The sequence below is a fragment of the Lycium barbarum genome, chromosome 3 (genome assembly GCF_019175385.1).
Source record: "Lycium barbarum isolate Lr01 chromosome 3, ASM1917538v2, whole genome shotgun sequence".
NCBI lineage: Eukaryota > Viridiplantae > Streptophyta > Magnoliopsida > Solanales > Solanaceae > Lycium > Lycium barbarum.
This window is the reverse complement of record NC_083339.1, coordinates 144,557,147-144,569,777: the sequence shown is the minus strand read 5'-3', so window position 1 is coordinate 144,569,777 and position 12,631 is coordinate 144,557,147.

Sequence of the window (12,631 nt, the reverse complement as noted above, 5' to 3'; positions counted from 1 at the left end):
GTAATAGCAATTTACCTTATATTTTTCCCTTCAAATTTCGTGTTAGTTATTACTTATTCTAAAACTATTTTCATCGTTATAAAAAATTTGTACTTGTTAGTATGGAATACACTTGCAGCCAAAGAACTAGTCTGTCTAAATGTAATTTGGTAGGGAGATACATGGTAGTTATACATGAAATACTCGATAGAATAATTCAGATATAGTCAAGACACCACCGTTATAAATGACAAAGTCCCCTACTCCCCTTATGCCATTCCGATTTCCCAATGGCGCAGCCAGTGGCGGATTCAAAATTTTAAGGTCGTGTGTGCCGACCTCCCTTCAGGGTAAAGTTGTTATTGATCATAAAGTTTTGCTACCGATCATAAAGTGCAAGTGTAGAATTAATGAGATTTAGTGTAAATTTATTACTGATCATAAAGTTTTCCTGTCGATCATAAAGTATAAGCGTAAAATTAATGAGAAACGGTGAAAAAAAAATTAAAATAAAAGTTAAAAACTGAACAAAGAATCTATATTGGAGAAAAAGAGCTCTTAAATTTTGTGTATCCTGGGAATCGATCTAGGATCAAACCCATCAAGCCCTTCCGATTTGGGCTCTTAACCAAAGCACCCACCACAACTTTTGGTTAATGGGTGCTACACAACTAATACATCCATTGTTTAAAAAGTTTCTACATAAATATATATAATTTGCGTCCAGGTCAATGGGTGCTCGAGCATCCGCAAAAAGTACGTGAGTCTGCCCCTGGGCGTAGCCACGTAATGAAGGAGAGTCAGTTAGATATCCTTTATTAGATGCCTCACATAACCTACACAAGGTGTGTGGCACCTTGTCCCACAAAATACTGAACTTAAGTTCTATACTTTTGGGTCCATATATCTTACACAACTAATATCAATTGTCTAAGACATATAATGAAAACTTCCGCTATTGAGATATTCTACAAGGTAACCTTTTTGTAACACCTCGTACCATTAAACTATGCTACATTCATGATTTGAGACCTAGAAGACCAGATGAGAAGTGTTGAGAATGAATTCGTCTTAGTTCAGCAAAGTCCCACTTTTACCTCTAGATATACGGACCATACTTGGTGATCGTATAATAATATACGGACCGTACTTTCAGTCCGTAAAACTCTTTTGGGAAATTTCAGTTTCTGAAATTTTAATCATTGTTAAAAACGGTTAGTTTATACGGACCGTATAACTTTATACGGATCGTATAACTTTATACGGACCGTATAATGTCCCGACTCAGTTAAGTATAAATACCCCAATTCAGTTTTTTTATTCTATTTTCATACTCCCAAGCCCTAGCACGAAGGTTTTCTTCTCCCATCAATCCAAAACAACAAGGTACGCCATTCCAAGCCCTTCCAAGTCAATTCTAACATATATTCATGTAATTTAATAAGGAAATCACTATTCCTAACCTAGGGTTTTCAAGAAAACCCATCTCAAGGCTCAAGGTTTAAGCTTTTGGAATTCTATTAATTTTGGAGCACTAACACGTATGTAGGGCTTCTATGTACGTGTGGTAACATCTTTGTTTTTCCCCGCGCCATGTTCTTCCATGATTATGCGAGAGTTCACTAAATTAGGGTTTTTAGCTAAGTCCATGATAACCCTAAGTTCATGTACCATGATTTACCATGTTTGAAATATATATTCGTCCTTGTACTCTTAATCTTCCATTCTGGTTATTGAGAATCCGTCTGTAATCCATGAAAACCCATACTTTGCATTTCATGGGTTCTTACATGCAAGTTATGAAATATTACGCTTACTATTATGAATATCCTACATGTTTACATGTTTTCATGCAAGTAAATTATATAATCTTTATCCATGTTATGATACAAGATATCCAAGTTATAATACAAGTCATATTTTTATGAAATTCATGGGCTTTTAAGCCAACTATATCATGTTCATGTTATTGGGAGTTGCATAGATTACCGAGAAGGTTTTATACCTGAAACTACGTATGCCGATGTAGGATAAGGATCGCTCTGCTTAGTAGGACGATTCCTTCATGTATTCCCCGTTAAGGGATTTGGATTCATTCATGTCATGTTGACGTCTTGTACCCCGGCAAGATACAAGATGGCTTAGCTGATCGGGCAGAGATCAAACGCCACATACTAATGTGGTGATTACATGTCGGTTATACTAATGCTCTCCCACAAATGGTTATACTAATGCTCTCCCACAAATATTTTTACTCGTGTTATTTATATATGTATTCATGTTCATGCTCATGATCAGGTTTAAGTTTCAGTTTCAGCTCTTATCATGTTATTTCATGTACCATGCTTATTTCATTCAGTTGCTTTACATATCAGTACATTCAATGTGCTGTCGTCCCTTTTTATTGCCTAGGGGCCTGCATTTCACGATGCAGGTACGGATTTTACAGGACGCCACATCTGCTCAGTAGGATTTTCTCGTATCAGCTTGTTGGTGAGCCTCATCTTATTCGAGGTGTTATCCTTATTTATTTTCATGTCATGTTTAGCCGGTTAAGGTATGCTGGGGGTCTTGGCTCAACAAGTATGTTTTACAGTTCAGATTCATGATAGAGGTTTCATAGTAGTCATTCAGTTATGTCAATACTCAGAGTTGTGTAGCCATCTTTGGCTCAGTTTATGATATTTCCGCCTTCACGTTTTATTCAAGTATGTTATTAAATATCACGACTTCTCATGTTTTGTTAAGGCTCATCATGTTTCATGTCATATTCCGCTCATGTTTTTGCCCCATATTGATTCAACAAGCCATGTAGTTCGCTCTGTCACATTCAGTCAGGCACCGAGTGCCGTGTTACGCCCAGGCCATGATTCGGGGTGTGACACTTTTAATGGTTTTCCTCTAGCCGTACAGCCTAAAAAATACGACTCCCGCCGTTCTAATTTATGTGACACAATTTTTTTTTTAGTCCGTCTCAAAATGAATGACACCTTTCCTTATTAGGCAACTCTTTAATGACACCATCTCTATTTTACTCTTGTTGGGTCCTAATTATTTTTAAAGATGTGTATTTATTGCGAAGAAAAATCCACAAAAGTAAGCACTAAAGTAAGGGTAATTTGATAAACATAATAAAGTCTTCACTTATTTTTCAAATTTTATATCCGATTAAATAGTGTCATATAAATTGAGACGGAGGGAGTACCGATCATGACGTATGTACATATGCTGCAGCATAAGTAGTAAAAAATTGGGTGATTGATGCGATCTTTCTTTTAGGGATTTGTCGCTTGCTAGCCTAGCCTATTCTACTTATTCATTGCTCTGTTTTCTTATTTTGTCCCATAGATTACGTGCCGCGGTCGACTACTCCTCAGTACTGACTTTGCTTTTATATTATTATATTACACTACTACTTTTGGAGCCCTCAACCTTATAAACTCACACACCTTATTTTTTGTCAATAACTTCTCTTGACAATGTCCATGTCAAGCAAAATAAGGTAATATAGCAAAAGCTACACAAAATAATCATTCTAAATGTTTTATTGTTCCTTCATAATATATCTGCTAATATCATTTTCATCAGCTGGAAATGTACAAGTCATGATAGAAGTGGAGGAGGAAAGAACCGTGAAGATTGAACTATCTGATTGAAAGAGTAATAATTAGAGCACGATTTCAGGTCAGTCTTAATCATTTTTCATTCTTTTCTACTACTCTCCTTTTCAATTTATGTGAGTGTAATTTGACTCTATTTGTATATGTGCTTCTGCTTAAAAAAAAAAAAAGTTAGTCTATTCCATTAAATACATGGATCGGGTTGAAAAATCACACCTAATCTTTTTGGGATCCTGAATATGTCAATAAATAAATAAATAAATAATTAAACTAATTTACATGTCTCTTTCCCATCAATCGGTACTAGTTAAGTTAGTCTATTCCATTAAATACATGGATCGGGTTGAAAATTCAAGCCTAATTTTTCTTGGAATCCTGAATATGTCAATAAATAATTAATTATACTAATCTACATGTCTCTTTCCCATCAATCGGTACTAGTTAAAGTATAAAAAAATATCCCTATTTGTTTGATGAGAAATACGAAACAAATAAGAATAAAAAAGTTGAATCGGACTAGATTTATATATATTTATAAATAAGAATAAAAAACTATCCCCTGTTATGCTCTATGTTCCCCTTTTCACAGAAAATGAAGAGAACATTTATATATTTATTGAATCAGACTAGCAGAATTTAGTTTTTCTGAGGTGATAGTGAAAAAGTTGACAAATAAGTCACTGTTACTGTCGCTCTACAAAATCGGATAATGAGATTTTCACCTCATACAACTCGTTCATTTCTTTCAAATTCATTACATTTTTCCGTGTTCGAGAATCCACCTCTTATTCCACGCCGCCCGAAGAGTAACTAGGACTAATTTAATCACGTTTTCGATTTCAGGTCAGTTTTAATGATTTGTCATTCTTTTCTACTATGCTTTTCAATATGATATAACTTGACTCGATATGAAATTTAACAAATCAAAATACGACTTTGAAACTTGTGATTTTAAACATGTCAAACATATACGTACGACAATCAGACTTTAGAAACGTGTGATATATGTCATGACATTTGTGTAGCTATACAAAAAAATTCATTAAAAAGTGAAATGAGAAGCTTAAACTGATTTTTTTTCTTTCAAAAATATATACTTGTAAGCAGATCGATAAAGAAATAGTGTCATACAAATCGGAAGGAAGGGAGTGTTTATTTCTGCTTCTTTTAGGAACCTAAAGCTAGCACGTCTGCGTTTCTATTTCAAGCAGTGGCGGATCTAGGATTTTCATTCAAGGTGTTCGGAAAAAACAATTGAATCACTTGAGCTAATTTTTTGTATTTGTTCAGGGTGTTCAAAAGTTAATACATGTACATAAACACAGAAAATTTACTTTAAATATACACTGTAATTTTTTGCGCATCCGCCCCTGATTTCAAGCTCTCCGGATCAATACATTTTTTTTTCTTTCACTTTACATCTATGCACTTGTGTAAAAGAAATTATATTATCAGATCACTTTTGAAGTAATTACTAAATTGGATAAATATTAATTAACGACTTGATAAAAAAGTAGTTTTCAAAGTTTAAACTTCTGTAAAAAAATCTTTAAACTAGGAAGTTTAAGTAAGTTGAGTCACATTTCTTTTTTAAAAAAAATTGGGAGAACGGATGGAGAAACAAGAACTTAGGTACCTTTGTGTGATTTAAATCAAACATTTTGTCCTGATTAAAGTTGCAACGACTAAATTACAACGCTAATCTTACTCTATATACTTTCAGTCAACCAAACAGACAAAGACAAAACGATTGTTAAAATAGAAGAAAAAGTCTTGAGCTTAATGCAGATTGTCAAATCACTCTACAAAAGTTTGATCAGGCCCACATTGGGCTTTTAAGCTTACTAAATGAAGTAAGCCCAATTGTCTAACTAGGAACACCATGAGGCTTGACACTACGAGCCCGACCCATTTATATTGTTCAGTCCAGCGGTTGGAGATATTCCAATGGGACCTTTACATAATTAACCGGTTGGATTCACTGTTTACTTTTTCTAATCACTATACATATATTTTATACATGGATTACACATATCATATATCCCCCGGCTATATTTAATTTAAGCAGTTGGGTGGACGACTATTTAAATTAATCTTTCTTTTCTTCTCTTCGGGGGACTAGGTTCCTTATAGAGCATATTTGAATCTGGGTTAAGTTTACTACGCATTTGGACATTATCTAGTTGAAATTGAAGAAAAAAGGATTTGCAGCTAAGTTTAAAAGAGTATTCGGAAGTTGCAAGTTAAAGTTTTGCGAGTTAATTTATTATTTCACTTGAGCTACTACTAATTTTTCAATTTCAAATTCTCTATTTCAAGTTGGAGCTGAAATATTGGATCAAATTTTAAAATAAATATTGATTTACCAATAAATATATTAAAGTTGGAGTTGGAATACCGAGGATTGGGTCTGGGAGTTGTAAAAGAATGTGGCCAATTTGCACGATTGGCCTTATTCGGGGGTGGTCTTTAATTTTTGTCCTCCACCTAATACCTCGAGTTTCTGGTTCGAATTCGGCTCAGTTAAAAAATAATAATTTGCAAGATAGAGTTTCGTAGCAAAAGTTAGGCCTTAATACAGAGGTTTCGCGAAACTCTTACCTTGCGAGTTTTTTTTTTTTTTTTACTGAGTCGGAGTTCGAATCCAGAACCTTAGAATATTTCGTCCACTTTTTTAAGTGAAGAGCAAAAAGTAAAACCAGCAATTTGAGAGACAAAAATTAAAGACTAGTGCCTTTGAGAATGCTCATTTTTTTTTGTGCGGATTGTCCTTCTTTTGGGGTGGTCTTTAATTTTTGTCCCTCAAATTGCTGGTCTTTAACTTTTGTCCTTCACTTAAAAAGGTGGCCGAAAATACCCTGAGATTCTGGGTTCGAACCCCCGTCCAGTAAAAAAAAAATCACAAGATAAGGCTTTTGCAAAAAGTCTGCCTTATGCGGCAGACTTTGCCTTAAGGTATAACTAAAAGTCTGCTGTACTTTTAGTCATTTTATTGCGCGAATTGTCCTTCGCTTAAAAAGGTGGCCGAAAATATTCTGAGTTTATGTGTTCGAACCCCCGCTCAGTCAAAAAATTTGCAAGGCAAGACTTTTGCAAAACGTCTGCCCTTAAGGCATAACTAAAAGTTTGCCTTACAAGGCAAAGTCTGTTGTCTCTGACAGAGGCATAACTAAAAGTTTGCCTTACAAGGCATAGTCTGCCGTCTCCGGCATAGGTGCTATGTAACTTCGCTTGAATATACAAACCTATGCCTTGCGAAATTATTATTATTTTCGAGTTTGTTGGGTTTCGAAGCCAGATCCTCGGGATATTTTTGGCCCTCTTTTTAAGCGAAGTGCAAAAATTAAAGACCAGCGAATTGAGGGACAAAAATTAAAGACCAGTCCGTATGAAGGGCAATTGTGCACATTTTCCACTTTAGTTATGGCATAACTAAACAGACAAAGTCTGCCGTCTCTGGTATAGGTTTTATATAACTTCACCTGAATAGGCATAAGTTCATAGAAATATATGCCTTGTGAAATTATTATTATTATTTTCCATTCTACTGGATTTCTAACCCAAAATTTTGAAATATTTTCGATTACCTTTTTAAGCGAAGGGATAAAATAATGACAGTGAATTGAGTGGCAAAAATTAAAGCCAGTCCGTATGAAAGACAGTCGTGCAAATTGCCCAAGAATGTTCACATGAACAGCCCAAGTGAAATGACCTTATAGCAAGTTAAGTACTGTCCGGCCCACAGTGAACTGCTCACCATGAAAATCAGTACGGTGATTTCGCATGCGTGTGGATATAGTTTACACACGTTTTATTCTTTATAATATAATAATAATTTGACTTCTAGGATGAATACTCTCCTTTTTGCCTGATATTTGTGCAAGAAAAAACACGCAGAAACTGTATTTTGGTGGGACCCTTTGGGAAAAGGATACACTATTATACTTATACTAATATACACTACAAAGATAATAACACATTCTTATTTTCGTTCGTAACATTAGTCTGTCAACTCACCCTAATTAGATCTGAATTTACTATGCCCATAGCAATTTAAATCGTAGGAGATAAAACTCTTTAAGGTTTATTAGGGAAATGAACATATGATAGATGCACTAAAACAATTCAAACATGACACATTAACAATAGTTTGTCAACTACCCATAATTAAGTTCTCAAGCGCGGTTCACACTCAATTTTTAACTTCTAAGATTAATTTGCGCGATTTGTATAAATACTCTATGTAAGTAAATGCTTATAACATTAATAAACAATGAAGACAAATAAACCAGCACATACTGGAAATTTCCTCAGTCTCGATCAAAAGAAAGCATTTTTCCTCTCCTTGTAAAACCATTAAATTTCACTTCTCTTCCATTGATTAAACAAGCAAATTAACAATATTTGCCTTTTTCTTTTATTGTTTCCATTCCAATTAGAACAAACAAAACGAGAACTAAAAAGATTATCATAAGATACCAATAATTAGTGATAGGACTTAGAACAATAGCTTTGCTAATTAATTTTAACATATCAATCTTCAACTTGTATTGCTTACTGAGGAAGAATTACGTTAATGCTGAGGATTGACAGGCCATTTTTTAGGCCAAAAGATGCCAACCGAATATTGATATAAATGTCTGCAACAGTACTAGCGTATTACGAAACGACACTTGAAAGTAGAGGTGGATCCACAATTTTAAATTTATGGTTCTGAATTCTAAAAAAGCTACGTAAGTTATTGTGTTGGATAAATTATTTATACATGTTAAATAAAATTCATTACACAAACATAGGAGTTTAGCCAATATTGCTATTGCTGAATTCAACCGAACCCGTAAATGAAATTCTAGTTCCACCTCTTGTTGAAAACCAAGAGAAAACAAATAATTCGAGTCGTCGAGATAAAGAACAAGTGATGAAGACAGCATAAACAAGTGATGAAGACCGCATCAACGTTAGCATCTCTGCAGAGGCACATACAAATATCTTTGTACTTGTCTGTTAAATGTTGCTTTTGGGAATGTTGACATCTCTCCTATCCTTAGGTATTCGTCTATTAGAAAGAGTACTAAGGCAGAAGGGGATAAGGTGTCCTTTAGGATTAGACAACATTTGACACAAGCTTTTGTTCAATTATTTTGCTGGCCTATAATGCATTATACAATAAACCAACGTACGGGGGCTAAAAAATAAAAAAATAAAAGAGAATTTACTTCACATCTATTGAGAGCTAGGATGAGATGATATGATAAAAGTGAAGTGATTGATTCTTCAATTTGCCCCATGCGTGACCCTTGGCAATCTCAGGTGTTAGTCTTCTTATTATTGGTGGATGGTGGTCATGTACACTTCTCCATTCGTGTAATCACCAGATATTATCTCAATCAGGTAAAGTGTGTTCCGTACGAAATTATTTTTCAGTACTAAAGAAATGATAATAGGAACAATTTGGATGGGTTTTGACTACATTTTTACGTATTAAAAATTAATAATAACGTCTAAGTGTTGGTTGGAAAGGTAATATGAAGTGAACAATTAAAATAATTGTAAGGAAAATGATTTTCGTCCTTAAGCGAGGAAAGTCATTTTTTTTCCCATTGTGATGGAAAATGAAAATTACTTTTACTAAGTTCATACCTTAGTGAAATAGAAAATGTTGACAAATATTTGGTGCTTACTAGAAAAAAAATGTAATATTCTTAGAGCCATAACTTGAAATAATTCTTCATATAACATTTTAAATCATGTCCTTCATCTATATTTAGTTTCTTCATTTTCAAAGGAAAAAAACTTAAATATTTATTGAGAAGTGCGGCTATCAAATCTAAGCAATTATCTCAAATTAGGTAGGAAAGGAAATAAGGGGAAAAGGGATTTGGATAACAATGTTTGTTTTTCTTTTTTCTTTTTTTCCGGTTACTAAGTGGGATTTGGACGTCAATATTTTACCTTACAATTAGTCACAACCTCTCTGCACAACCTCTCTGCACTCTATGAGGTAGGGGTATGGTCTGCATACATTCTACCCTCATCAAACTTCACTTATGAGATTACACAAAATATGTTATTGATGTTGTTGTTACAATTAGTCACAAACAGGAATGACGATTATTATTTATTTTGCTCGAACTTTCTAAAAATGTCGCAAAATGCTTATCGGATCCTTAAAAAATGGAGTAGTGCGTGCATTTTGGTGGATCCGACATGGATGCTATAATATTTTAAGAGTATCTGAACAACATAGATTCCCACTATGGAATTATGTGAGGTAGGTAGATCCCTTAACTAGATGCTGGATGGGTAGATCGCTATTTTTTTTAATCATGCTTCGGGCCAGTTTACGCACATTTCAACTAATTTTACGGATGCCTTCTACCTCCCGCCAGCAACTTGTACGAGATAATTTTATCCATCAAAGCTTAGATAGATGAGATCTTTTAACTAACCCTTAATTAATTAGAGATCTTGAGTTTAGTCGAGCCAGTCAATTCTAGCCACAAAAAAAAAATAGAAAAAAAGAATGACGAGTTGTTTTGTGCATTTGGTCTTCCGTGTACCCTCTCCCGCACTTCCTCCGGTTAGGGTTTTTCCGGCGTCAAATTAGTAGGTTAAAAGGATCTCAATAATCTATCTGTGCTTATTTCTTCAAACCGAAAAAAATGTTATGATTAACTGATCTGTAGCATAGTTTAGCATCTGATGCTATCTTGTTTTCTCATCACATCAGAAAAATAGATCGATATGCTCTTGACATATACATGGTTCTTGTTCTCCTCCAAGTACAGTTTCAGATGCTCCTCCTTTACCAAAAAATGGATCTAAAAAATTCTTTAGGCAATAATGTCATTTTCACCCATCCCCATCGAATCTGAGCCCTAATTTATTCTTTTTCCAGCTTTCTAGCAAATCTAAGTGTACTATTCTTTCTAGGGTTTCAAGACAATTTGCAGTAGTGAATCAAGGAAGAAGACTTCATCTAGGTAGCCTAGCGCACGTGCATATACAGAAACCCTAGTGGTCAAAAACCCTAAATCTGTGCTAGCTTCCAACTTTTAGGATGGGGACCATGGTGGTACTACTGGGTTTACTATTTTGTGGCCATTGGTGGATTAGTACAATTTGAAACACATATCTTCTTTCACATATTCATTAATTTGACTAGAAATGGTGTGTGTCTGTGTTATGGCCATTTATCACGTGGCCATATGCTACTTTGGTCGTCGGATGCGACTCTTTTTTTTTTTTTTTTCCTTCTTTAGTTGGTTCTGCACTATGATGGAAATTCTTGATCCCACCCTATGAAATTAGTTGCCTGTAAATTCTTAAATTTCCACTTTTTATAAAATACTGAGATCCCAGGTTTGCACCAGATATTATTCTGTCTTGCAAATTAAAGTACCCAATTTGAGAACTTGATCTCAGTTGGAGCTAGAAAAGTTACAATTTCCATACTGCATTTTCAATTTTTTGCTTGTTCAGAGATAAATTAGCACAAATGCTCAGGACCACCTAACAAGTTCTGCAAATGATAAATACTACTTCCGGGAATTGCTTACTCTTTCGGTTTCAAAATGTTGTCTTAGAGCCCGTTTGGATTGACTTATAAGTTGCTTATAAGCTGTTTTCAATTTTTTTTTAGTGTTTGGCTGGCCAGCTTAAAGTTATTTTGTGCTTAAAATAAGCTCAAAAAAATAATTGGCCCTCTTTGACTTAGCTTATCTAAAGCAGCTTATAAGCTGAAAACAGCTTATAAGCCAAAAAACAGCTTATAAGCCAAAAAAAATAAGTTAGACTATCCCAACTTATTTTTTTTAACTTATAAGTTGTTGTTTTCAGCTTATAGGCATAAGCCCATCCAAACAGGCTCTTACTTTTTTTTTCTTTTTTTTTTATCCGTTTAAAAAAGAATGTCTCTTTTCCTTTTTAATAACTCTCACTACTAATTTTTTTTTATTTTTCCACTGAAAAATATTCAACGGCTATTTTTCATTAAATGTTAGTGGAAAAAATCTAAATAGTAGTATTTCATACAGAAAAATTATGAAGTTTTCTGGCGTTTCAATGGAACATATTTTCCATCATGCATTTTTTCAATGAATTGATTCAGTGGTAATGAAATGAAAAAATCATATTTTATAGCATAAAATTCTCACTGAATGTTGATGAAAAAATCCCAGTAGTGTCTTTAATTCTAACTTTATCACAAGATTAACATGAATTTTGATACATTCTACAATGTTTAATTTAAGACAACAAGAATTAAAAAAATTCTTTACTTTAATAAATTATGTGTCAAGTCAAAATCAAACAAATATTCTTATTAACAGATAAATTAGCACAAATGTTCAGGACCACCTAACAGGTTCTGCAAATGATAAATACCACTTCCTGGAATTGCTTACTCTTTCGGTCTAAAAATGTTGTCTTACCCCCCCCTTTTTTTTAACCTGTTTAAAAAAGAATGTCTCTTTTTTTTTTTTTAACAATTTTCACTATTAAATTTTTTTTTATTTTTCCACTGAAAAATGTTTAGTGACTATTTTTCACTGAATGTCGGTGGAAAAAACCTGAAGAGTGGTATTTTCATATAGAAAAATTTGGAAATTTTCTAGCGTTTCAATGGAACCTGCTACCCACCATATATTTTTTCAGTAAACTGGTTCGGTGATAAAGAGGTGGGAAAATTATAATTTATAGCACAAAATTCCCACCGAATGTTGGTGGGAAAAATCTCTGTTCTAGTAGTGTTTTTAATTCTAACTTTCTACCTGACATGTTTAAGATCACAAGATTAATAGACATTTTGGTACATTCTGAGTATCTTTGATTTAAGACCACTAGATTTAAAAAAAAATCTTTACTTTTTTAAACTACGTGTCAAGTTAAAATCAGACAATATTTTAAAACCGAGGGAGTATAATTCTTTAATTTTCACTTTCGTGTAAAATAAAAGGGAAGAGGCATAAAAAATCCCTCAAACTTGTCCCGAAATACCAATGTCACACTTATATTTTGCGGGGTCCTATGAC